Genomic DNA, 26,788 nt, shown 5'->3' with positions numbered 1-26,788 from the left:
ACCCTTACAGAATCTTGCAGGGGAACTGAGGGAGGGGAAGGGTATGTCATCTAATATTCTAACTGCGTGCAAGGTGCAGGGGAGAAGAGTGCTTATGGTTCTCAGGGGTGTCTAGTCAAAGGATCGAATCTAAAGGGTCGACAGGTCAAAGGATCGATTTATTTTCAAATTATATATATTTTCTTAGGTTTTCGTTTAGGGAAAAAGCAAAAAGGGGTTGGGGCCCCCCCCCCCCCAAAAAAATGTGGGAAAAAAAATGTGATCCTTTGACCTGTCGACCCTTTGGTGTCGATCCTTTGACTGGCAACCGTTCTCAGGGCAGTGGGGGTGTATTCCAGCCTCTACCGCAACATCGCCCCAGACCCGTTATGGTGTATCTTCACAGGGTTCCCAAAAAGGCTAGGGACGCGCAGGAATCAAGGGATGCCCTTTTAAACAAAAGTTTACACTGGCTACGGTCCATAAGAGGCTGTGTTTCGGTGTACAGGGACTCCATGGTGGGATGTGACGGAGTGCCAAGTGTGGGCAATCAGTCTTGTGATACTGTGGAACTGGCTTTTGGGACTGGAAATTGGCAAATGAAGACTTGGGAAAACGCGAGCGGGATGGCAGGATGAAATGGAGGGGGATCCAAATTAGCCCACATCCCCATATAGGTTCTAGGCATACCTGGAGGTCAACTGTGAGGTCATCCCTTCTGTCGGGTGCTAACCTTATTCTCCTGGGTCGAGTTCGGTCAAGCATTTTGTTGGATAGAGCCCAGTAAAGGGACAATATCAGATGTAACGGGGGCCTTATGGTTGATTTTTTTTCCCCTCCCAGTACCTCCATTTATTGCATTTTGCTATGGAGCATAGATTGTAATTCCTTGTTACAAAGCATGTTTACGTATTCAGGTGGGATCGTCATGGTATCACAATACCCCAAACTGCATTTGTGCCTCATTATTATTATGCCTACTGAGGAGAAAATACAGCCAAAATGTCCTCCATTTAAAATGGTGCAACACTTTGCTCTACTTGAGTAGATCCGTTATAAAAAATGATATTTTGCTTTTATTTTTAATCCTGGCCTGTACTTTTTACAGTGCAGTGAAGCCTTGAGCCTCAGTACCCTGTCTTTTGCTCATCTGTTATGGGAAAACTGAACATTGTTTCCCTTAGTCTTGTGACTTTGTTACTACTTTTTTAGTAACTTGTTATCACTTGTGGTAACTTTGTATCATTGTACAATGCATCTTACAATGCAGTACACTTTTTTGTTTTGCCCTAGACTGACACTCAAAGGATTTTTGGTTACTCTAGGCTTGCTAAATGGACACGCTGGTGGCAACAGTGCCTTTTTACAATTTTTTGGTGCTTTTCGTTTTAGCCTTACTGTGTTTGGCTACTAACTGTGGCTAGTGTCCAAACATGGCCGTGCCACATGGTTTTTCGCTTGTCCTTTGGCCGTCTTGTTCTTTAGCCTTCCTCCTAAATCTTTATATGGACTTCCAGTGCCCGGGAAAGCAGAAGCTTTTGGCGGGCTACTGGAGTGGAGGGCTATGAGTTTGCTGGCAGGATGTGGGCTGTGACTGGTCCTGATCCACAAACTGGTTTCAGTGTGCCTGAGTGGTATGCATGAGTGTTCCCGACAGTGGTCCTGATTAGACCACTATTGGGTGTGTGTGTGTGGCTAGTCCTGCTATTGGCTAGAGGGAATTTCGGCTCTTACCAGGCTTTTAGGAGAAGAGCACCCCTGTGCCCCGAGTAACCTGTAGATCCTGGAGTAACCTGAAGGAGCCAAGACTCCTGTCCAGCTGTGACACCCATGAAGAGACCAGAGACCCGACTGAAGGAGGCCTGGCGACCAACTTCTGCTGATGTTCTGGTGGAGCCCTATCTTGATCTTCAGCAGTCCTGCAAGGGAGCTGCAACCCTTGAAGTGGAGGGAACATCCATTCCTGATGTCTGCTCGGTACTGTGAGAAACCAGAAGGTGTCCCACCCACTAATCCCTGGGGATCTGTCATCCAGGTGGCCAGGACACGCCATCGCTTTTGGATCCAGTTCCTGGGTGAGGGGCCTTCGGGGAGTGGGACACCGGATGGTGAGACACGGTATCCCCTTCTTTTTAACACCTTCACCCCATCCTACCTGGTAGGATATTTAGAAACTCTACCCCCCGCCTTTTTACAACACATACACTTTCTCACTGACAGCCGGCTTTAAGGGGAAAACAGGCTAACACCCGAGCGGAATACCTGATATGTCCCAATACCATGCTCAGGCAAGATCCAGCAATTATCGGCAATCCCTTCCACATATAGATAAAAGACAGAACACGAGAGCACACTCTGAGCGAGGCAAAATACACGAGGAAACAGCAGTTCCAAGATGGCTGTTTAACGAGAGAAGAAAGACGGCAAAGCAGAAGGGGATCGCAAGCAGGGAGGTTCCCATGACCTTTTCGACAAGGAACGGTTACTTTCATGAGCCCTCCAGATTGTAAAGCGCAAGACCAGGAAAACAGGCGGACAAATCCTACATTATGTATCGGAGGTACCCGGGGCCCTCTTGCATCGATAATCAAGGCAGGGAGAATCGCCAGCTGCCGTGGTACTGTCCTTGGCTTCTTCCTTCTATGACTACTCCGAGGATTAGTCCACTACATCTCCTTCCCCACAGTACCCTCACAATAATTGACTATGCAAACAGCCTCTACCTAGGAATTCCAGAAAGTCTCACCAATAAACTCCAAAGGGTGTGAAATACAGCAGCCAGGATCCTACTAAGACTAAACAGAAGAGACCAGATCACTCCAGCACTGAAACGCCTACACTGGTTACCAGATAAAAAGCGCATCAAATTCAAAGCACTCTGCATCGCCCACAAAGCCTTGGACAGACAAGGAGCAGAATTCCTTCAAGTCAAGATTAGTCAGTATCACCCAGGAAAGGAACTAAGAACCAGCAGCGACATACAAATAAGGGCAAAACACTACGAAAAAAAAGAGCTAGTAAGAGTTGGTAAGAGCTAAATACCAACCTCCCTCCTTGCGCCTGGCAATCTACAGGCAACTTTCGCAGAGGATTAAGGTCTCACGGGGCACTGAGCAGAGTTGCCCGCTCTCCCCACTCTTATACACCATCCACCAGGAGCCGCTCTTAGCCAGCATTAGGACCTCCCTGGATTTTAGGGGATTCCCTTTGGAGGTGAGGAGCATAGAGTCGCGTTTGCTGATGACATGCTCCTCTTGATCACAGAATCAGAAACCTCATTCCCAGGGATCTCGCAGGAACTTCTCTTTGGGGCAGTGGCAGGATTAAAAATAAATCCCACAAGTCAGAGTTATTGAATTTGACCGCCCCCTCAGAAAATGTTCAGGAATTGCGGGGTATAATTCCTTATAGATGGGCAGAAACAGGCATTAGATATTTGGGGGTCCAGATTACTGTTTCTCTGGGTGCTCTTTACCAGGCAAACTACCCGCCTTTAGCAGAAAAGCTGCACCGGCTGCTGGCGGAATGGGTGTCCTTATCAATATCCTGGATGGGGAGGATAAATGCCGTTAAAATGGTGATTTTGCCAAAAATTCTGTACTTTTTCACGGCCCTGCCAGTGGGGGGTTCCCAAGGTTTCTTCAGGACCCTTCAAAAACATGTGGGGTCATTTATCTGGAGCCGCAAGAGACCAAGGGTAGCTATGCAGATGCTAATGTCTCCCAGAGGCAAGGGAGGGCTGTGAGCGGCAAACCTCCGCCTCCATTTCCTTGTGGCTCAAATCAGAGTGAGCTGGGATTGGTTCCGCGGCGATCGCGTGAAGGTCTGGTGTCGAATGGGCAAAGCGTTGATGGGCTTGCTTGTGGATGAGGTGTTGTGGCGACCCAAGGGTGATAGACCTGCAAACATGTACTGTAGCAGGATAGGGGCCCTAGTGGGAGACTCATGGGATCAGCTGATGCAGAGGGTGAACGTGACCACCTTCCTCTCCCCGCTGATGTCGCTGTTTAGGAATCCCAGGTTCACACCGGGTATGGAAAGGGGTGCCTTCAATGCGTGGGAGGCGGCAGTGTGCCGCAAACTACGCGGCATATTCTCGGGTCAGGACATTAAATCCTTGCACAGTGGAAGCGGGACTTCGGGTTAGATGAGGCAGAGAAGTATTGCTACTCTCGGGCATTGGCTTACGAACCCAATGGTCAGCCCAGCGGCTACCAGGGATCCCATGCCCTTTGAATGGTTTGTAACGATGGACACAGGGGACAGGCCTTTGGTAGGAGCGTTATATGGGATTATAGCAGAAGGTGAAAGGAGCCAGTCATGGCACTATATGGAGCAGTGAATACTGCAGTGGGGTAGCCACTGGAGGGTGAACTTTGGACTCAGTTCTGGGCAGATATCCCCAAGCTCACGCAGGCCATCCAGATTCAGGAGATGTGGGTAAAGATAATGGTCCAACAGCATCTCACCCCAGAAATACGATATACATTCTACCCAAGTGCGTCAGTGCTCTGTTGGAGGGCATGTGGGGAACTGGGAAAGGGGAAGAATATCTGGTGGGAATACCCAGTTGTACAGCCTTAATGGGACATGATCCGTGCAGCAATGAATAGTATTTTTGGGAGTCAAACACCAGACAACATAGGGATGGCCATCCTGGGAATGGACGGGGTTCTGGAAAATCTACCCTCGAAAGGTCAAAGAAAGACATACATCATCCTGATAGTGGCGGCAATGCTTGTGGTGGCACACAAATGGAAACAAAAAGCTGCCCCCACAAAACACTAATGGGTTAGTGCAATCAGTAACTTTGTGGCACTGGAGTGGGTGACCTATTCGATTCAAGGGGATCACCAAAGGTTTCTCTCAGACTGGTACATCGGGCTGCATTACTTGCATTGGGGCTCGCGGGCCGGTTGGTGCCCAAGGAAAATGAGATTGCTGGGGCTGGTGTATTTGTATTTTATATAGCACCTTAATCCAAAGCATGCGATTACTCGCTCCACTTGGGGAGGGTGCCTTCACAGGAAGCTGGGAGGAAATATGGCTGATGTTTCTAGGGGAGGCGAGGACTATGGGGGGGGGGGGGTTCTAAAATGGTGCAAGGACCATTACACCAGCTAGTGAGAGAGCTGGCCACTCGCAGAAACTTGAGACCGGGAGTCATCTACAGAGTTTATGAACCCCGGGGCTGGGGGGAGGTGACCGGCATGTGTTGGGATCGATGGGGGGAGGGGGCGAGAAGGGATGGGGAGGGTGGTTACATGTACACACACTCACTCTTTGGCTCGGCATTCACTCACTCCCTGGCCCAGCACAGACAAGACGCACACAAACATTCTTTGGCTCAGCATTCACTCACTCCCTTCATGAGAGGATCAGAAGTGGCCTTTCCATACATCTTATATCCCCCTGCACCTATTCCGAAAAGCCACAGAGAAATCTTTTTTTTCCCTGTGCTTTGAAAAGTGCACCCGTTTTGAAAATCGGGATTTACTTGAAAATGCCCAGAACGCCCTTTCCACCCTTTGCTATGAGCAGTTGTGCATTTGGTGGGAAACGAGCACTTCAATGTGCACAACTATGATGCACACATATAAATGTCCTTTATGCAAGGTTCACCACCCTTTTGGCGCGAGTGAAGCTAATGAACTTCCCATCAGATGCAGCAATCGCGTTTTGAAAATCGTGACGCGATGGTGTATCCCTACTGATCACTTCTTTACGCTGTACATTCATTTCAGAGAGGTTGGTCCGAGTTGTCAGAGCAGAATGGGAAAGGACACACGGGAAGGAAGGGGGGGCATGGTGCTTTTACTGTTCCTGCAGTTATTAACCCCGGATTTGCTCATGAGCAGATATTGTGTTAAATGCCAATAGCTCCCGAGCAGATTCTGTGACTTGAATAGTTAACCCCAGAGTACGTAATGTGCATGCCACCATTGTCGCAAAGCAGGCATTGGATCTGTGGTTATAAGCCCAAGGGCAGGTATTCTGCCATATGTAACGGATTAGCAGGTACTGCAACAAACGTCATTAGTTTCAGGTCAGGTACTGGGTCTGTAATCAGCATCCCAGATCTGGTACTGTGTCTGGAATTATTTGCCCCAAGGCAGGTATTGTCATATGTAGCCGATGAGCAGGTTGGTACTGTGTGGGAAGTCATTAGCTCCAGGGCAGGTACTGTGTCGGGAATTATTTGCCCCAGGGCAGGTATTGTCATATGTAGCCGATGAGCAGGTACGTACTGTATCGTAAGTCATTAGATCCAGGGCAGGTATTGTGTCTGTAATTATTTTCCCCAGGGCAAGTATTGTCAGGTGTAGCTGATGAGCAGGTAAGTACTGTATTGTAGGTCATTAGATCCAGGGCAAGTGTTGTGTCTGGAATTATTTGTCACAGGGCAGGTATTGTCAGATACAGCCGATGACTAGGTACGTACTGTATTGCAAGTCATTTGCTCCAGAGCAGGTATTGTGTCTAATTATTTGTCGCAGGGTAGGAGGTATTGTCAGATGTAGCTGATGAGCAGGTAGGTACTGTGTGGGAAGAAGTCATTAGCTCCAGAGCAGGTACTGTGTCTGGAATTATTTGTCCCAGGGCAGGTATTCTCAGATGTAGTTGATGAGCAGGTAGGTACTGTATGGTAAGTCATTAGCTCCAGGGCAGGTATTGTGTCTGGAATTATTTGTCACGGGGCAGGTAGTCATATAGCCGATGAGCAGGTACGTACTGTATCGCAAGTCATTTGCTCCAGGGCAGGTATTGTGTCTGGAATTATTTGTCACGGGGCAGGTAGTCATATAGCCGATGAGCAGGTACGTACTGTATCGCAAGTCATTTGCTCCAGGGTAGGTATTGTGTCTGGAATTATTTGCCCCAGGGCAGGTATTGTCAGATGTAGCCGATGAGCAGGTAGGTACTGTATGAGAAGTTATTAGCTCCAGGGCAGGTATTGTTTCTGGAATTATTTGTCACAGGGAAGGTATTGTCAGATGTAGCTGATGAGCAGGTAAGTACTGTATTGTAGGTCATTAGATCCAGGGCAAGTGTTGTGTCTGGAATTATTTGTCACAGGGCAGGTATTGTCAGATACAGCCGATGACTAGGTACGTACTGTATTGCAAGTCTTTTGCTCCAGAGCAGGTATTGTGTCTAATTATTTGTCGCAGGGTAGGAGGTATTGTCAGATGTAGCTGATGAGCAGGTAGGTACTGTGTGGGAAGAAGTCATTAGCTCCAGAGCAGGTACTGTGTCTGGAATTATTTGTCCCAGGGCAGGTATTCTCAGATGTAGTTGATGAGCAGGTAGGTACTGTATGGTAAGTCATTAGCTCCAGGGCAGGTATTGTGTCTGGAATTATTTGTCACAGGACAGGTAGTCATATAGCCGATGAGCAGGTACGTACTGTATCGCAAGTCATTTGCTCCAGGGCAGGTATTGTGTCTGGAAATATTTGCCCCAAGGCAGGTATTGTCAGATGTAGCGGATGAGGAGGTAGGTACTGTATGGGAAGACATTAGCTCCAGGGTAGGTATTGTGTCTGGAATTATTTGCCCCAGGGCAGGTATTGTCAGATGTAGCCGATGAGCAGGTAGGTACTGTATGAGAAGTTATTAGTTCCAGGGCAGGTATTGTGTCTGAAATGATTTGCCTCAGGGCAGGTATTGTCAGATGTAGCTGAAAAGCAGGTAGGTACTGTATGCGAGGTTATTACCTCCAGGGCAGGTATTGTGTCTTGAATTATTCGCCCCAGGGCTGGTATTGTCAGCTCAGCTCATTCTCTCCATGATGGGTCTTTAGTGCTAGAGAGAATCTGCTGCTATTCATCAGGAGGGTGGGGGGTTGTTTCTGTGCCTGCAGCCATTAGACCTAGAACAGACACTGTACCTGCAGTTATTACCCATGGAAGGGTCCTTAGGGACAGTGAAAGTACGGGATCTGCAGCCATTGGCCCCGGGGAGTCATTGCTTTCAGAGCAGGCGCTGGAGGCAGCGGCCTGTCTGCCGTCACACGTATATACATATATAGTGACTGACACCAGAGCAGGGTGTGTGCGGCAGCTGCACAGCAGTCACTGCCTCTGCGAGCATTAGCTGGTGCAGGTATTATTATATATGTAGTCACTTCCAACAGGGCTGGGTCTGTGTAGCAGCTGCACAGCAGTCACTGCTTCTGCGAGTATTAGCCGGTGCAGGTATTATTATATATGTAGTCACTGACACCAGAGCAGGGTTTGTGTAGCAGCTGTACAGCAGTCACTGCCTGTGTGAGCATTAGCCAGCGCATTTATTATCATATATGTAGTCACTTCTACCAGGGCAGGGTCTGTGCAGGAGCTGTACTCCAGCGCCTGCACTGCACCGGGAATAAGCTCAGTGGCGGATTGAACGGTCGCCGGGCAGACAAATGGCGAGCGGCCCCTGTGCCCTGCTCCGCCCCTTCCCAGTCTCAGCAGGGCACCCGTGCACTTATATTTGAGGGGCCGAGTACATCATTACATGAAAAGCATAGGCTGAAGCAACGCAGTATTGCACATGCTTTTCTGCTACAGTCAATGAAAAAGCCTGCCTTTATTTGGTTGCGACAGGCCTGGAACCGGATCTCGCCATGCTCGCTTGGGTGGTGCAGGGCAGGCCATCAACATTGGCATAATGGGGGGCCCTGCAGCCCCTACAGGCAGTGCTGTGCGTCCCCCCCCCCCCCAAGTCACGTGTGCTCTCTGAGGGGGCGCACACAGCTTTAGCTGCAGAAGCGGGCACTCCACAGTGCTGGACTTCAACGGCTCCATGCTACCCTTGGTCGGCAGCCTGGGGCTCATTAGTTATAACCCCAAAAATACCTGTGACATACCTCCGATAGCCTCTGCGTCCCTTAAATAATAGTTCAAACCCCTTCCACAACACAAACGCCCCTTGCATAACAACTGAATTACTTGCAAATGTCCTGCACTTCTTGTTTTTTCCCTGAAAACCTGTGCAGCACCCCCACAACCCCCCCCCCCCTCAGTCATACCCTCAGCAACGACTGGCATTACCGAATTGTAATGGCAAAATGCTCATCTATTCCTCCCTCCCTCATCTTTGCCAATACACTGCCTCTCCCACACTGTCCAGGTAGGGAGTGCTGTAGAATAGTGGGCGCATGAGCCCACTGAGCTTGCTTTCACCACACTCTGTGCATCTGCCGTATAGAGACGTTTGTGCATATACCTCCCACTGACAGTAAACGCCAGAGCTAAGAGCTAATGAGACAGTTAACTGTCAGTCATAAATAAAAAAAACCCTGAGTTATGCAGCTAGCTCAACATTTCCAGATATTGCTTAAGTGCAGGCCGTTTATTGCAAGTGGTTCTCACTCGGGCTCGGTTAATACCGAGTTTCGATCCAGGCCTTCAGGGAAGACCTTCACCCAGAAATGCAGGGGATCAGGCTGGTTGTGTAGTCATGTGGACATGTCCAGTGGCGTTTCCTGGGAAACTGGTGCGGTGTACTAAATTGCAGATTCAGTTTCGGAACCAATAGCATATGTATTATAAACAATAACTGAGTTTATTATACAAGTTCTTTTATTACATGTCTTAAATCACTGAAAGTACAGTGGGTCAACTAGATTTTTCAGGTCGGCATTAACTTGCATTCTGGGACTTATAGTTTACCATTTAGGAATTGAAAATTAAAGCCACAATTTTCCCAGGTATGCAACTTCATATCAGTATTTTAAAGGTTTGGTAATCAAAAGAGTATATCATTATCTGTCTAGCAATGCCTTGAAAAGTATGAAAATCACATAATAAATGAACTTGACAATATATACACATTATAGAAACAGGTCAAGCAAAAGAATGTGAATAAACATTTATTTTCCACTCCTGGATGCCAGGTTTTCCTGTGCAAACCAAGATAATTTTGTGGTGTGCAATATATGAATGGACACTATTATTAATATGTAATAATTGTAGTCCCGGGAGGATAGCGAAAGGGCAACGCGCTCATCTTGGAAGCAAGACGTCGCAGATGACTTGTAGCAACACAGGTTTGATCCCCGGGTCTGTGCTTAGAAAGCTCTCATATTAAGCGCATTAAAAATAACCAATTATAAACACCGCTATAGTTTGGGCACACTCCTTTAATTGCATCTGTGATGTTTAATGATATTTCAAGTGTGTGGGTTAAGTACATGGCGACATGCAGGCTATTGCTGTAGGAATGTTCCCGTGCTAGCACCTCCTGTAGTGTCCTTCCATTGCCTTGAAGCCTGTAATTTCCAGCATTGGCTTCAGGCGTGATCTTTCAATATTGCCACCATTGACAGCAAAGAGGCCCTACTGCCTCCATCCAGCCAGAGTCGGAGCCCCAAACACGGGAAAGCCTGCCCATGCCCAGCGCATTGGGGCCCTCGGCCCATGCCCAGCGCATTGGGGCCCCATGCCCAGCGCATTGGGGCCCATGCCCAGCGCATTGGGGCCCCCTGCCCATGCCCAGCGAATTGGGGCCCCCTGCCCATGTCCAGCGCATTGGGGCCCCATGCCCAGTGCATTGGGGCCCCCTGCCCATGCCCAGCGCATTGGGCCCCTCTGCCCAGTGCATTGGGGCCCCATGCCCAGCGCATTGGGCCCCTCTGCCCATGCCCAGCGCATTGGGGCCCTCATGCTCAGCGCATTGGGCCCCTCTGCCCATGCCCAGCGCATTGGGGCCCTCATGCTCAGCGCATTGGGGCCCTCTGTCACTTTGGCTCACAGGGCCTTTTGCCTTAAATCTGCAAATCGGCTGCTGCTGTCCGGGCCGGGGCACTGCAAGGCCAGGGGCTCCTGCAATGGCAACATGCGAGCGAGGGCTGCAGTGCCGCAGCCCCTGGCCTCCAGGCGCATTCCCAGAGGATGCAGAGGCCGCAGGGGGGGTCTCCTCTCCCCCCACACCCCACCGCAGGGGGCGGAGGCTAAGCGCCTAGACTCCAGCGCAAGAGCCGCAGCGCGGGCACTCACTCACCCGCTGCTGCTGCTGCCCGGAAACAGGAAAGGGAGCCCGGCCCCTGACGGGCCTTCCAGTACCAACTTAAAGTCCCTATGAGACCCGCTAACATTGTGTGCTTGTTTGAAAGTTAGCCGACATTTTCTGAAACGCCTTTAAGGCGTCATGACGTTTTCTACGTGTTTCTGAAACGCCGCTCAGTCGCCGTGACGTTTGCACGTAGGACGTCAACGTGCGTAGGAAGGGAATCATGGCGGGATGAGGGGAGGGCACGTGTCTATAAGGCGGGCGCCTCTATATATCGGGAGTGCTTCTAGGCGCCGGGTATATTTAAGCGCTGGTGGGTTGGTTTTTTCCCTGTTTTGATTTTCATTGCTGCAGCAGCGAGTCTTTGTGCGTCTTCTTGGCTGGTGAGTGTAACCACTGGATCCCTTCCGCCCCTCACCAAACACAAGTGATTTAAGGTTAAGGCCCAATTTCAGGGCAGATGCTTTTTGCACATTGGCTGCCAGGCATTCGGATTTATTGTTTGTGTACTTGCATGTTTTCCACCCCCACGTTATTGTGGGGCCTTCTAAAATCTTTGCTGCTACACCGAGCCTTGCACTCACCGCTGGTGGGCCTGGGAACGCTCTTTGGGGGCCCGCATGCACGGGTGGGTCCGTCCCTTCTTTTCCCCAGAGGTGACTAAGTGAACTCTCTCACCCAGGCAGGAATTCCAGTTCATCCCCTGCAGCTGCGGCAACTCCATTGCCTTTCTACTTCCAGCGCCGAATGCTGCAGGGGGGCTGCGTGCAGATCCTCTGTCTGGCCGCACAAGCACCTTCTTCTCAGAGAGCTGTGGCCAGGGAGGATCCACCAGCAAGGCACCAGGCATGGCATCCACCCCTCCTTTCCAGGGCGCTGAATGCTGCCTCCTCCTTTCTCACTTCTTTTTCTATTTTTGAAAAAAAGAGGGACATCACAGGGGTGCTTCAACTTCTGCGTCGCCATTATTGTGGGCCCGGTGGCGGTCACGCTGCTGCCCTCACAGGTGCTGGGGGGGGCCCAGAACCATGTGGGTGTGCCGGGATCATCCAGACTTTTTGGTGTTGCAGGGCAGGGCCCGTGATGCTGAGGGAACACAGACTGAGTGCCCGAGCACCTCGAATGCCGGCAGTATTCTGCATGGTGGCTACCTGGGCTAGACCCAGGGCACCAACCTAGTCTGAGTGGGAAGGTGGGGGGCAGACCTGCTGGGTCATGATCACATGGTGTAAGCCTGCAGGCCCAAAATGAAAAACGGAGACAACAGGTGTTCCATCGTTGGAGTCTGCAGCGTTCTGTTGCACATGCCTGCAGTTGCTCCTTTCATTAGCTTAAAGCGCATTACACATTGGGTGGGACCCACATCTTGAAAGCACAATACACATAGGAGGGTCACACAGAACGCAAATGGTAGCAGCTTTTTGCTGCATTCACAGGCTCACATCCCAGGCTTTCTGCAATTCACCCTTATCTGCGCAACACAGCTTTCACTGTTTGAACAGCAATTAACTCACCCACTTAGAAACTAAGCCCCATCTCGGTCCCATTTTTAATACAGCCAAATGCACGTGCTTCTTATTCTGCACAGGCTCACATAGGCTTAGGTGCCTCGGGCTGCTGAGCCCTCCCGCGCCGGGGGTGAGATATATGCCACCCCTGCAGCGGGTGACGAGTGCGGCATTAGCCCAGCGCTCTAGATGAACAGCAGCAGAGGCGGGAGCGCTACGGCATGAAGTACCCTTGCCATGATTTCTGTAACTTTACTGCTTTTATGAGGTGCAGGTGTTCTGATTTGAACATTGCAGAGAGATGTGACTAACTTTACCGCTCAGTGCTGCCAGGCAGTGCACTGAGCTGTACCACAAGCTGTCTTTCTTGAATCCTCCTTCCCCTCCTGCATTTCTTCCGCTGTCTGTCTAAGACAGAGTTCCTTCATTTCCCTGTGTTGTCTCACTGACTAGACGCCTGCATGTTCATGTATACTATTCTAGTATACAGTGAAAATGTAGGCGCCTACATAGTCTTGTCAGCAAGATATGTGATATGATACAGCATTTATAACATGCCTGTACACAAGTGTTTCTTGGCGTGACAAGACAAGGAGGGGGAAAAATAGGGAGGACAAAACAACAATCTTACTAGGCCCTGTGTCATTTAGAACGCGCAAGAGCAGGGAAGATGAAAGGGAGAAGTGGGGGGTGGGGATGGAGGGAGAAGTGCAGGTAACTCAAAAGTGCAGCCAGCGTGTGGCTCAGTGCAGGTAAATCAGGAAGTGCAGCCATCTGGTGCCTTGTAAGTGCAGGGAGAAGGGACTGTAGCGTTGCAGATACAGACCACAAGTGCTATGGGAGCCGGGAGGCAGTGAGAGGTGCAACTAGACATGCAGGAGCCTGGGCCGAAGTTCAGAGGGTAGCCAGATGGCCAGTGCGTGGAGCAGACGGGAATGAACATGGGAGAGGAAGAGAGAAAGCGCAAGCAAAGAGGAAGGTCTTGAGTTGATTCCGGAACCGGAGATGGTTCTGCTAAAGTTTGAGAGAGGTAGGCTCCAGCCGAGGACAGAGATCTGCCCCCAACTCTCTGTTTGGAAAAGCGGCTGACCCTCAGAGAGTTGGACTTGGATGAGTGGAGAACTCGAGAGGGGGGATGTTTAGGAAGAGAGAGTTGGAGGTAGTGCGGTCCCAGGCCCCAGAAGGCATTGTGGACGATGCAGAGGGTCTTGAACTTGATCCTTGTCGCCACTGGGAGCCAATGAAGAGATTTCAGAGCTGGAGAGACACAATCCCTGGGCTTGAGGCCAAGGACAAGTCTGTAGTCCTGTTCTGGATAATTTGAAAAGGTCAGAGAGTAGAGACAGGAAGATTTAGAAAGAGGCTGTTGCACTAGTCCAGCCTAAAGAGGACCAGAGCTCTGGAGAAAGTGAGCTTCTGGGGGAAAAGGGAGGAAAGGTAGATTACCTCTGAGGAGGTGCAGTTGATAGTTTGACTTCTTAGAGATGTCAGAGATGTGAGGAGAGAAAGAAAGGGTGGAGTCGAAGATGACCCCATAGTTCTTAACCTCACAGGCAGGAGCAGGAAGAGGGCCCAGGGTGGGGGCCAGAGAGACAGAGGAAAGGAGGGAGCTGGTGTTCCAATGAGGAGGATCTCAGTCTTACTGGCAATAAGGCAGAGATCATTGGCAGCACACCATTTCTGAATTGCGGTCAAACAGTCTGGAATGAGAGAAGGAGAAGATGCGGGTGAGGGGAGCCTGAAGGAAAGCCCGGTGTCATCCGCATAGCACTGAAAGTTGGAGCAGAAGGAAGCTATGCGATAGGCAAGAGGTGCCAGGTATTGGTTGAATAGCCAGGGATAGAGGTTAGACCCCTGGGGAACACCACAAGTGGGGAGAGAGAGATATAAGAAAGGAAAGACCCCCTTTGGATGTGGGAGGATTGGTCCGTGAGAAAGGTCAGCTATGCGTGGGCCTGATCAGTGATACCCAGGTTATCATAGAGGCGATTGAGCAGGATGGCATGGTTGACCGTATCAAAGGCAGAAGAAAGATTGAGGAGGATGAGAACAGAAGGAAAGTTAGAATCCATGTTTGAGAACAGATCTTCACAGGTGTTCAGGAGAGCAGTTTCCGTTCCGTGCTTCTGGCAGCTTTGAAGCCAGACTGGTGCTCATGGAGACAACCAACAGATTCAGTGTGCAGATTAAGCTGGGAGATGGACAGCTTTTCCAAGAGTTTGCCCAGGAAAGGGGAGATGGGGGGATCAGGAGATAGTTTGCCTGAGAGGAAGGATCAGCAGAGGGCTTCTTGAAAAGGGGGTGCACAAGGGAGTGCTTAATGGGGAGGGGAAAGTTCCAGTGGCAAAGGAGTGATTGCAGAAATCGGCCAAAGCTGGAGCAAAGGTATCAATGTGGTCCTTAATGGTTCTGGAGGAGCATGGGAGGACCTGCTTTGACAATACTTTCATAGCTCAGACTTCTCTAAAAATATCATTGGGGTAAACGTGGGAAAGGAGGAGAAAGAAGGAGGAGAAATGGCTGAAGAGGGGTCAGGGGTGGGAGAGGAGGAGCTAAAGGAAGAGACAGTGGACAGGATGGCCTGGGTTTTAGTGGTCAAATGAGATGCTAGAGCCGTGTAGAGGGCTGGGGAGGGAACAGGAGAGGGAGAGACTGCAGCAGGATTGTTCAGCTCCTTGCAGATTTTGAAGAGTTTGGCTGAGTTGTTAGATGCCGCAGAGACGCAGGCTTGGATGTGGGCTCTCTTGGCGAGGACAGAGAGTCTGTATTGCCTTTAGAGCAGATTGCAGGCCAGTTTGTCAGAGGGTGTGCCTGATGCCTTCCTCTCAGCCACCCTGGCTTGCGTTTGAGGGTGACAAGGTGGAGTCGTACCAAGAGTTGCACTTGGATTTGGGCTTCAAGCGGATCCCCATGACAGGAGCAAGTACATCAAGAGTGTTAGAGATAGAAAGATGAACGTTAGAAAGGGCTGTGTTAGGGTGTGAGTAAGCCTAAGGTGCAGAAGGAGGAGAGAAGGTAGTGGCGAAAGCCTCAGCTGACCCACGCTTCCTGCGTTGGATGATCGAGAGGGTAGGTGGCAGTGCTGGAGTCGGCTTGGCCTGAGGGGGAGAGGGAGAGAGGGGTGGGAGGAAAGGAGAAAGTGATCACTCTAGGAGAGAGGAGTGGTGAGGGAGTTGGAGAGGGGGCGGCCTGAGGAAATCAGAACATACAAGGTGTGCCCTGCAGAGTGAGTTGGGCCAGAGGGAAGAATAGAGACAGAGTGAGTCCTGAAGAAGGGCAGGAAGCATCCAGGTGAATGTTCAGGTCTCAGAGGAGGAGAAGTTGAGAGGTAGAGGTGTGGAGAGACAAGGCGAGGTCTGCCCCCTCAGAGAGGAAGAGGGCCACCTGGCCAGTCAGCCTGTCGATAGTGGCCACAGTGAGGGAAAGGCCAGGGGAGAGAGAGAGAGAGCCTGCAGACCAGGCATTCAAAGGAGGAGTAGTCCTGCATAGGAATGATAGAAGCAGGGATCCACTTTGGGAAGATCAAGGCTACACCCCCAACGGGACGGTTGGTTCTGGGTTTGGAAAGAATCTTGTAGCCATCATGAAGGAAAAGTGTCAAAGCGTCTCGGTCAGACCAAATAGATCCAAATCGAGTTCTTCGTGGAGATGGCAGATGTGAGAGGAGTGACAGCTGAGCAAGAGTTAAGAGTAGCAATGTGGAGCAGGTTGCGCCCTTTGAAAGACTTCCGTGAAGGGGTACAGGTCAGAGGTACACCCAGTGGGAATGTTGCAGATGTCCATGGATGGGCAGAGGAGGAAGGAGGAGAAGGCCAGGTAGCCAGGGAGGAGGAGGAGAGTGCCAGAGGGTGGCAGAGGAAGAAAGCAACAGAGTGGCTGTAGAAGCAGCAGAGGCAGCCGTAGAGGTGGCAGTGAGGTGAAAGTATGAACAGCAGGAGACGAAAGGAGGTTGATAAGGTGCAGGAAGCATCTATCAAAAAGGAGGTTGGCCTGTGGGCCTTGGACCAAGACGGTGCCATTGAGGTAAACATTGATGATGATCTTGGAGGAGAGGAAGGGGACCAGGAGGGCCTCCCACCGGGTGCCACCATTAATGGGTGAAGAAAAAAAAGGTGAGAGAACAGAGACCATATGGGTGGCTTGGAGAGAGAACGACAAAGAGTATGTCAGTAATGGTCTGTCTGGAGGAAGCACTGGTATAGGTATCAGCGATAGGGAGGCCTGGGTTGGAGACCAGGATATCCCTCTTGAGCTTCTTCCTGCCAGACTTAGTGAGAGGGATAGGTGAGTCGATAGAAAAGCAGTTAGAGAAGATAAGTGACACCGAGAGCACCATAGAGGGTGAAGAGAGGCGGGAAGAAGAGGGGGGGCCGAAGCAGGGAGAGCGGAGGGAGTGATAGCGCTGGGAAGCAGACAGGTGGGGGGACACTAGGGTGGGAGACACGGAAGGAAGGGGGGCACACAGGCCAGAACACAGACCGAGAATCAGATGCATTGCGTAGACAAGTTAGTCACCAAAGGAACCTAGAAGTAAGGAATGAACACACAGAAATGCAGGTAGTACAATGTAGGCAAACAACCCTGGGGAACGAAAATCAGATGCATTGCATAGACAAGTCAATCACCAAAGGAACTTAGAAGTTAGGAATTAGCACACTGGAATGCAGGCAATACATGTAAGCAAACAGCTTTGTCCTGCGAGGATTTTGCGCAGTGTGTCCGTACCTAGGTTCTTATAGGCACAGAAGCGTGGACGTAGCGAAGCATGCTACGTACAATCGGGCAGCATCTCCTGCACAGCTGCGTCGCTCAACACTGTGGCCTTGTCCTGCGAAGGCTTTGCCACAGAGGGTCCGTACCTCGGTTCTTATAGGCACAGAAGCGTGGACCTAGCGAAGTGTGCTACATACAATCGGGCAGCGTCTCCTGCACAGCTGCATTGCTCAACACTGTGGCCTTGTCCTGCGAAGGCTTTGCTGCAGAGGGTCCGTACCTCGGTTCTTATAGGCACAGAAGTGTGGACCTAGTGAAGCGTGTTAAGTATAATCAGTCAGCGTCCCCTGCGCACCTGCGTCGTTCAAACACTGCGGTCTTGTCCTGCGAGGCCGCTGTGTTGATAACAAAAATTTAGTATTTTGCCTTAAAACTAGCCATACTTTAGGCATACTTTAGGCAGAGGTCTTCAATCTGTAAGGGGCGCGTGATCCAGGACAGCGAGAGAAGAGAGACTTTTATTTTGCCGCGCTTAACTTTGCATGGCGAGCCACTGGCTGTCTATACACATGGTCAGTCAGTGCGACGTGATGGGGCCTGTCCACGAACCAGGAAATAAACGCAGCCTGTCCAGGCTGCGTTGTTGCTTACTGCTGCTGCTGCCAGTGTCTTCTTGCCAAGTAAGGGATGCTGCTTCTCGGGCGAGCCAGATATCATACAACACCGCCCCCCCCCTGCTTTGATTGCCCCTCTTCCTGGTCACTCCTCTGGTCCATGGGCCGGCTCTGTCTGAGATCCAGCATCAGATGTCTGGCCAGATCTCGGGACCCAACCTGCCTCCGTCCTGACCATAGTATACCAACCGCCCAGCTTCGCTGAGGGAAACAGCCAGCCTGGTAACTTAATGTTTGCTGTGCTCTTTTCCCCAGCCGTCACTCGTGCATTTCCTGGCTCTATTTGCTCATCCAGTTTCTTTTCTTCTGTCCTGAAAGGAGGGACACCACGAGAATCAATGGGCCATGGACATCACTGTTGAGGGGGGACATCACTGTTGAAAGCAGGCATTCTACATGCTGGGCAAATTATTGTTGTTAAAATGTGCATTTTACACTCTGTAATTTGCGTGTCCCTTGCTTTGTTTTTTGTCACAGGTTATATTTATAAAGATGTTATGTTTGTCAAACTAGTTAATCACAAATAAATGCTTCTGTTGTTCTGACAGCAGTTATTAGGAAATTAAACTGTGGGTTTGTGGGTGCCAACTTTTGATTTTAACTACAGAGACACAGAGACAGACATACCACATCCCCTGGCTAAACATATTTTATAGCACTTTTTTTTAATGAGTAATTTCAAAAGTCATTCGATTAACAGGTTTTGCATATATAACATCTCAGCAAAGGTCTATAAACTTGCCGAGCTACCCCAGTAGCCATCTACTATAGAGCAATTCTATGCATCCCTTCATGTTCTAAAAACCCTGCATTGCCAACAGTACATTAGGTGCACCACTGCCTTAGAAGTCATTTAAAGTGTAATTGATGGATGTCTTCCTGCAGTGGGTGCCAGACCTTGGCCTGCATGGAGCATCATATGCTGCATAGAAGCCAGAGGCCCTAGTGTCTGGCACGGCAGCCGCGGCAGAGTCTGCTGCTACTTCAGCACTGTCACCGGACAGCAGTAAAAGCTAAATGGCTATTACTTGATGTTTGCAAAAGTTAGCTCGTTGGGTTGAGCACTACCGTGTTGGATCCTATGAAAGATATGTAGATGAATGATTGGAATGCCAGCAGGCTGGATTTCTCAACAGGAATAGGGAATAGGCAGGTGATACAAAGGGTAACATTTAGCAAGCTGATGCTCTTTCTCTCACTGTAACATTTTTCTATTGCTGTGATTGAGTATGAGTCGCGTGTTCAGGTATGTGCTCTAACTGCCCTCTGTTCTCTCTGCCAGCTGGGGTGGACTGGCCTATAGGGAACTTTGGAAATTTCCGGTAGGACTCTGCACACTAGGTCCTTTTGTGTGCGGGGGAGGATGTGAGCTGACTGGCAGAGTGTAGTGCGCAAATATTGGTAAGGTCAATCTGGTAGGTCTATAATATTTTTTTATCATACTTTTTCAATTGCAGGAACACAAATTGGCTCTATCATCCCATCTAGGACAGCAAAGTCTCCAGCAGCAGTGGCACCATCAATCCTGATATTTGTAGTAGGACTTGCCGAAGGCAAAGATGCCTTTATTTTTTAAACAACTGTATTTAGTCAAGTGGCACAGCGCGTAGATCGCTCGCTTTGACATTGGTGCAGAGCCTGCTGACACAGGTTCAAATCCCGGCAGGGCCAAACTCAGCCTTTCATCCTTCCGAGGTCGATAAATGAGCACCACACACCGTGGGTAATAATAAGCCATGCTCAGATACCTGAGGGTTCGTAGCACTATATAAATTCCAAATTATTATTATCATTTTGCTGATGGTGAATGTGGGGCAAATTTTAAAGGTATAGTTAGGAGTCACAATTAGGGATTTCAAACCTCTTTTTGAGGCTGGTTCTTTCTCATGTCCATTTTGCAGGGGTGGGGGGGTACTGAAAGAGAAGTGCTGAAGGTTTATATCACCCTGTGCAATGTGAAAGAATTCAAGCTAGGACTTCACAAACTGAACAGGGAGTCTTCTGAGACTTGTATCAGTGTGGTGTTTTTTTTTTTTAATCCAACCAGTATTTCTGACCAATTTTTGCGAGCCCCGCCCCCAAGCTTTTCACATGGTTCATTTTGAATCTTTGCATTTGGTGATTGCAATTGTTGAAATCTTTTGGGGACTTTTTCCGACCCAGTATTTCGGAACCATTTTTGCATGGGTGTTTTTTTCGGAATCGGTAGAAATTACCGATAAAAAAGGTTCGACCAATACAAAAACGTCGAAAATGCATACCACCAAAGGTTCGAACACCAAAGGTTTGAACCTTTGGTGGCATGCAAAAAAAAACTGCGGCATATTATTGTTGAGCAGGGTGTTGCGGGGGACACCCCCACAGAACACCCAAAAAAAAAGAAACAGGGGCTGCGGGGGTTTCCCCCGCAACACCCCGCTCACTAAGCTACACAGTATAGTGAGCGGGGATTGCAGGGGAAAACCCCTGCAGCTGCCCGAAAAAATCAAAAAAAGACGGCACCGGTTCCCTTCACAAAAGTGAAAGGGAACTGGTGCAAGCTACATAGGGTGTGCATGGAGGGGTGTTGGGGTGTGGGTGTGGGTGTGCATTTTGTAGGGTAATATTATTTTTGCATGGGAAATGTACGATCATTTTGTGTTCGTGCATTTCTCATGCAAACTTTTCCGTCACGAACAAAGCAGCCACGATCGGATCACACAGATCCATTTTTCCCCCTAACCTTTTCATAGGTATGTTTTTTTGGAGGCATTTTTAACATTTGAAAACTTGAAATAGCTTTTAAAAACGAATGTGGCGTGGGTTTGCAATATTTTTACAGATCCAGGCTCCTTTTTGAGATAAATCGTTTCCTAGTGCCCAAAGACGGTAGGAATCTCAAACGAAAAGCAGAAGAACAAAAAAAAACATGGATTTCTTTGTACGGCAGCTGCAAGGTAAAAAAAAGCAAAAAGACACTGTTAAAAATGTGGCCTCAGTACCTGCAAATGCTTTGGAAGCCTTTTACAGATGCTGGGAAAGTGATTCTGCCAACAATTCTCGCTGTCAACCAGGTAAATGCTTGGTGATGGTGCAGCAGAGAAATGCAAAAGTCTCCCTATGTTTGACACCTGACCTGTCCTCTGATATCAGTGCAGAAATGATATCGCGCTTGAAACACAACCAGTTTGCCCTATAGCTGGATGAGGCTACTGACATTTCAAAAGAAGCTCTTTTGATTGCTTATGTGAGGTGCTGCCATTGAAAAGAAATATTGAAGGGTTTCTTATTTTGGAAACCAATTTGGAGCAGAACTACTGCATCTGAAGCCGTTGATGTTAACTTTCTAGGTTCCCACTGTCTAAAGCGGGAGGCGTGTGTTGGTATTTGCATGGATGGTGCTCGTTCAATGTGTGGTGCTAGTGCTAGAGCAAAAGTGTTGGCAGTAGCTACACATATATTGCGGACACACTGCATGATACATCGGGAAGCTTTGCCTGTGCGCAATATGGGGTCTGAACTCAGAGGTGCTGACTTCTGTTGTAAATATTGTACATTTTATTAAGATGCACCTCACAAGAGCCCATCTGTTTGCCACATTAGCAGATGCTCTTGAGGAGATGGAGTATGATCTTTCATATGTTGCTGGACTAACAGGAAAGCATCTCAGAACCTCCAGTACTTTCCAGAGGACAATTGTAACGCCAATGACTGGGTGGGTCAGCCTTTCCTACCAGACGTAGCGACCCACCTCCCAATATACTTCCAGGAGGAACGGATGGAGCTTCAAAGTGACCACCTACTGGTGAGCCAATTCAAAAAATCGTCTTTGGCAAAATGTGTCTGCAGAGTTTCCAACATAATCCAAATGTGCAGTCAATGTACTGTTACCTTTTAGCACTTTGCACCTTTGCGAGATTGAATTCTCAGCATTTGCAGCCCTAAAGACAAAAAATCGGTCAAAGTTGGAGGTACAATAGTGATAGGCTGGCTGCTGACAGACAGGCCCACCCATCACAGCAGTTCTCCAATATTCCACTGTCCAACTTGCGAAGTGACTGCATTTATAGTAATCTCAAAGTTGTTGTACTTAAGAAACAAAGTGTTACATCAGTTGCATATCCAATGTTACTGTAGGACCGCAATTTTGGATTTTCTTTGGTGGGAAATACATATCCAAAACTCATTTTACTCCAGTCCTCTGTATTGTAGCAAAACATACTAAATGTTGTGTTTACAAAAATGTGTCCTCTAATTTGAGTTATTGCAAGCAATGATTTAGAAAGAAATTGTGTTTGGCACCCACACCTCCATTTGGGGCACCATTCTACACCAGTGTGTGATAACCGTTGGCAACCAATAAACATTTCAGAGTCCATGGGCCTCATTAGGACCCAGGCGTTAAGGAGTTAACGGCGCCGTAAAAGGTGTCGGCGCTATTAAACCCTTAACGCTTTACTACGAGGTCCCTTTGCGGGACCCGACCTTAACGGCTGGTCTACCACCATGGTTTTCCACCAGAGTCCTAATGAGGGCCCATGTGTATGGGGGGTGGAGGGGCAGCCAGGTAAATATTTCTTCGGTGAGGCTCAGGGTAAAACTAGTTTGAAGACCACTGCAATAGAGGGAATAGTTTGTTGTAAAGAACATGTTTTTCTTAAAAAAAGATGAAAAACCTGATTGCTATCTTGCTAGCACTGTTATATGCTGACATATATGTTGATTGCTAGTTTGGAAGAGCACTTAGACCCTCCCCGGCTTCTCTAACCAAACAGTGGACAGATGCCCCCCATCTGTTTATTTCTCTGAACATTGCTTGCGGCCTGATCATTGCTTTCACTTAAGTAATTGAACACCAGCCAACTAAAAAAAGTAAAAACACAGAACACCACTCTCTAAGTGGCATCCATTAATTGTCCAGCAACTGAAAGAGATTTGCATTAAAGGAGATCCTTGACCCCTGTCCCCCCCCCTTTTCCATGTTGTTCAAGTTGAGGAAGATTGTTTACAGTATATGCATCCGTTTGAGATTTGTGAAAAGTGTACAGGACAGGTACTCTGTTCTCAAGTTAAGTTCAAGGTCAAAGCACCCCTAAAGAGGTTCTGTAAAGCTGCCCCCATAAAAAGAGAACTGTCTGGCATTCAAAGACTGTCATTTTGTATTGTAATCCTTTAGAATATTATTATTTCTACACTGCTATACAGATGCTATACCCGTGAGGCAGAGATGTTGTACTGCTTTTACGCCATTTATTTTAAAGAACATATAGAGAGCTTGATTACCCCAGTTCACAGTAGGGCGAAGTTGTGCCAGCCTTTGGGCGCGGGGGACAGTGTTCCAATTCCCTCCATGACTCGTGCTCTCCTCCATCTATGTTTAGTTTATGTTGAACAAATCTCAACATGATTTAATATATACAAATGTAAGTTTCAGGAACGCGGGATTACTGCATGTTCTAGTTACACTTATGTCCCATTCTCTGTATAGGTTGACGAGGTTCCTGCAAGGTCTTTATTGCCCCTTCAATGCGGTTTGTTTTTTCCAATCATTGCACTTCAGCAGTTAATTGAAGATAGTTTGCTTGTAAACATTATAACTTATTTATTGAATTCTTGCTAGGCCTATTTGTGATCACTATGTCATTCATTTGAAAAGATCTTTTTTTGATTGTTTCTGATGATCCGGGGTGAATGCTTTTTATGATGGTTAGTTTTTTTGTTGTCTCTAATGATGGGACCAGTTCTTTCTTGTTCGATGTTATGGAGTTTGGGGCTATTTTCTTGCTTTTCCAGATGTTTCAGCCGCCTTGTATATCAGAGGACTGGCGCGGTAGCAGGAGTTTTCTGACCTGGTCGTAAAAAGAGGGCTGTTATTTGCTTTGCTATTTGAAAGTGGGAGGCCACTTTATTAAGGCAGTGGTCTTCAAACCTTTTATGCTGTCCATTCCGCCCCCCTGAGTAAAAATATAGCTTCTGGGCTTGCCCTGCCCCCAAGCCATAAATACTTACATTTTCTATTAAAAACAGTCACCATAATCTTGTTTTAAAGAGCTTTGTGCCCCCACTGGCATCCTTCGGGCACCCCTCCCTCCAGTTTGAAGACTACTTTCTTAAGGCATCCTAGCTGTTGAGCATACAGAGGTTGATATTTACATTTAAGAAACTGAAACGGGTGCTTGTCTTTTAAAGGACATAAAGAAAACTAAGAGTGTTGCGTGAACCACAAGAAGATGCAGTGAAAAAACACAAGCAAACAAAGAATTCTATTGTAAAAGCTGATGGGTGGAAACTGACTATTGCCAAACTTAATAATGGCTTTTCACAGTTATGGTCACAAAATCTGGAAAACCTAAGTCTTTTGATAGGGATGGCTAGTGTTCTTCATTCCTCCTACATTCCTGCCTCAGCACCCCCCTCTGTTACTTCACCTGGACAATGGAAAGACAGCAGTAAACTGGCAGCTGTCTCTGTTTAATGTTGCAGTTCCCAAAGTTGTAGCTGCAAAATATAAGTAACAGTCAATTGTCTGCTACAAACGTTTTGTCGGACAGATCTATTTTCAAAAGTTCAATTGTATCACCACAGCCTCTCAACAGTGTGTCCTTGTTACAGAATGACGGCCATGCCTGTCTAGACAGCAGAGCGACACCTTCATGTTCCACACACCTGCTCAGTCATTCAGATTACGGTCTTTAAAAACAATGGAATTGGAACAGCCCCACAACCGAGTCTGGTTGCTACGTCAGCCCCTGTTACTAATCGACAATGTAATTGTAGCTCACATTGTTCTGTGTGAAACTGAAAATGCTAGTGCTCTTCTGTATAGGGCTATATAGTTGATCTGGTGAATTTGTAGGTTAGTGCCAACTTGTAAATGGTACATGTTTTTGTGCTATTGGGTATTGTGAGAAAGCGGAGGGTATTCTCCAAGCTGACCTCAAGAATCCCTTATTCAGGTGGCCAGGGAAAGGCTGGCGCTCTCAGATCCCAACCCTGCGGGCAGACGAGCGAGGGAGGATCACCTGAGTAGGGGAGGGTAGGGGAGCCCGGGCTTGTACTTTCGGGCAAGGCCGAACGCATGAGGAAGCAGTTATTCCAGACCGACTGTTCAATCGGAGGAGAAAGGCGGAGAGACCTGGAGGGACGACCAAGAGGGAATTTCCCTTGCACTGTACAAATCAAATCTGTGAAGCCTCTGAAAGGGAAAGCATAAGACCGGGAAAACCAGCTGGTGTGTGGTGTAACGAGGTTAACGGCACAAAGGGCCCTCCCGCGCTGATAGTCAAAGCGGGGAGAAGCACTTGCCGCTGTGGTGCCGCCCTTGACTCCCGAGACAAGAAACTCCCAGCAGTTCAGCTCAGCCGGTGAGTCGGAGATTACAGATAGTAAAAACTATGTTGGGCCCTAGGTAGCAAACGGCAACCTTGTTGAACAAAGAACTTGTGTAATTGAACTTTAAAAGAAACCCTAGTAAAAGGTTCAGAAGCAGAGTGGTCAGGCATAGTGGGGGCGCTAATTCAAAGGACTCCGACTGAAGCCCTTTTGGGTTGTGTTGAAAACCAAGAGGCCTTAGGAGAGGCTGGTGTGAAGTATCAAAGTGGTCCTACGAAGGTCGAGCAAAACCCCTTGTACACTCAAAAGTCTTTGACACATAGAGGAAAACTGTGTGAAGCCTGGCTGTGGGCTTTAAGGAAAGCCTGGTTAGGGGGCTTTAAGGAAAGCCTGACTGGGGGCTGAGACTCGAACTTAGGTAAAGGGAAGAAACTAAGAGGTCTTGTAATCTGTGCCGAAAGAAAGCTAGGGGAAGAGAATCCCCTGCTTTTATGATTAAATTATTGAATCATGAACTGTGTTAGAATGGCTATGTGAACCCGACGGAGGGATGCCAAGGGAAAAGCTAAAGGAAGTAAATCCTGCATTGTGATAAAACTGAGTGAATTGTGAAATTGGCAAATGTGAATCTGAAGGAGGGATGCCTGCAAATTAAGAGTATACAGTGATATACCCGTGAACAGTGTGGCGACAAGTGTGAACCCGGCTGAGGGATGTCCGCAATTAATAGTTGTTGAAAAAGACATTAAGACTGTTAAGTGATACATTTTTAAGTCAAAGGCCGTAGTGAACCCGATTGAGGGAGGCAAACATTGCAAGAAGGATCAGGGGGATCCAAGGGGCAAAGAGCAATCGTCCAGCAAGAAAGATTACCAAAGGAACTTTTGTTTATGGGTCAGCAGGCCTTTTAATGCAAGAGACTTTGCAGGAAAGAGACTTTGCCTCAGAAGATCCTGGAATTGTTGAAAGGAACTGTAACCTCGTGCTGACGAGGCCCAGGAGTGTGCTGTGCTCAAAGGTCCTGCCTTGTCCCGTGCTAAAAAACATGGGGAAGGGAGACCCCCTGCTATAACATCACGACCTATCATTTTTTAACACTTCTTTTCTTGTGAACACTATCCCACACTCATTTTGAATTTAGCTCTAAGGATTGGCAATAGCTTTTTTTTTAGTATAGGCCCTTTTATTTGACAAGACGCCACTAGGATTGCCTTATTATTGTTTGATGGTCATCGTTTGCTCCCATCTAAGATCTAGGTTTAGATTAGGCGTTTTTCCAGCCCATTTATACAGTTTAATAAACACACTTGGACTGTGAACACTTGTGTCTGTCTTTACTGTTACCACCATGAGTTCCTTACAGTATTGTCTATGAGGTCTGTTGGGGTCAGCGAGTGTTTTTTTGGGTGTGGTGAATGGTAGATCTGATTGTTAGTTGTTCATAGTGATATTGGGTGAAGTGACTGTCAACAGTGTGTCATGCAGGTAGACTTTTAACAGATTCTGTTTAGGTCACTGAAAATGTGTATTTTAGTGTAGTGATTTGTAATTGTGGGAGTTTATTGGGTGCTATGTCATGTTAGCTAGAGGTGAGAACTGAAATGAG

The 26,788-nt window shown here is 48.3% G+C and overlaps 1 protein-coding gene across 1 annotated transcript in view; it reads right to left on the bottom strand.

Moving 5' to 3' along the window:
- UNC45A (unc-45 myosin chaperone A) overlaps positions 1–11,050 on the bottom strand; it is a 239,197-nt gene extending 228,147 nt beyond the window's left edge. Inside the window, exon 1 of the mRNA XM_069625194.1 lies at positions 10,968–11,050. The gene's annotated coding sequence lies outside the window, so the exon portion shown is untranslated. The remainder of the gene's footprint in view (positions 1–10,967) is intronic.
- Between the last annotated feature and the right edge of the window lie 15,738 nt (positions 11,051–26,788).

This window comes from Ambystoma mexicanum, chromosome 11 (genome assembly GCF_040938575.1).
Source record: "Ambystoma mexicanum isolate Mex_15411 chromosome 11, UKY_AmexF1_1, whole genome shotgun sequence".
In the NCBI taxonomy this organism is placed as follows: domain Eukaryota; kingdom Metazoa; phylum Chordata; class Amphibia; order Caudata; family Ambystomatidae; genus Ambystoma; species Ambystoma mexicanum.
This window is presented reverse-complemented; position numbering and strand designations above follow the sequence as displayed.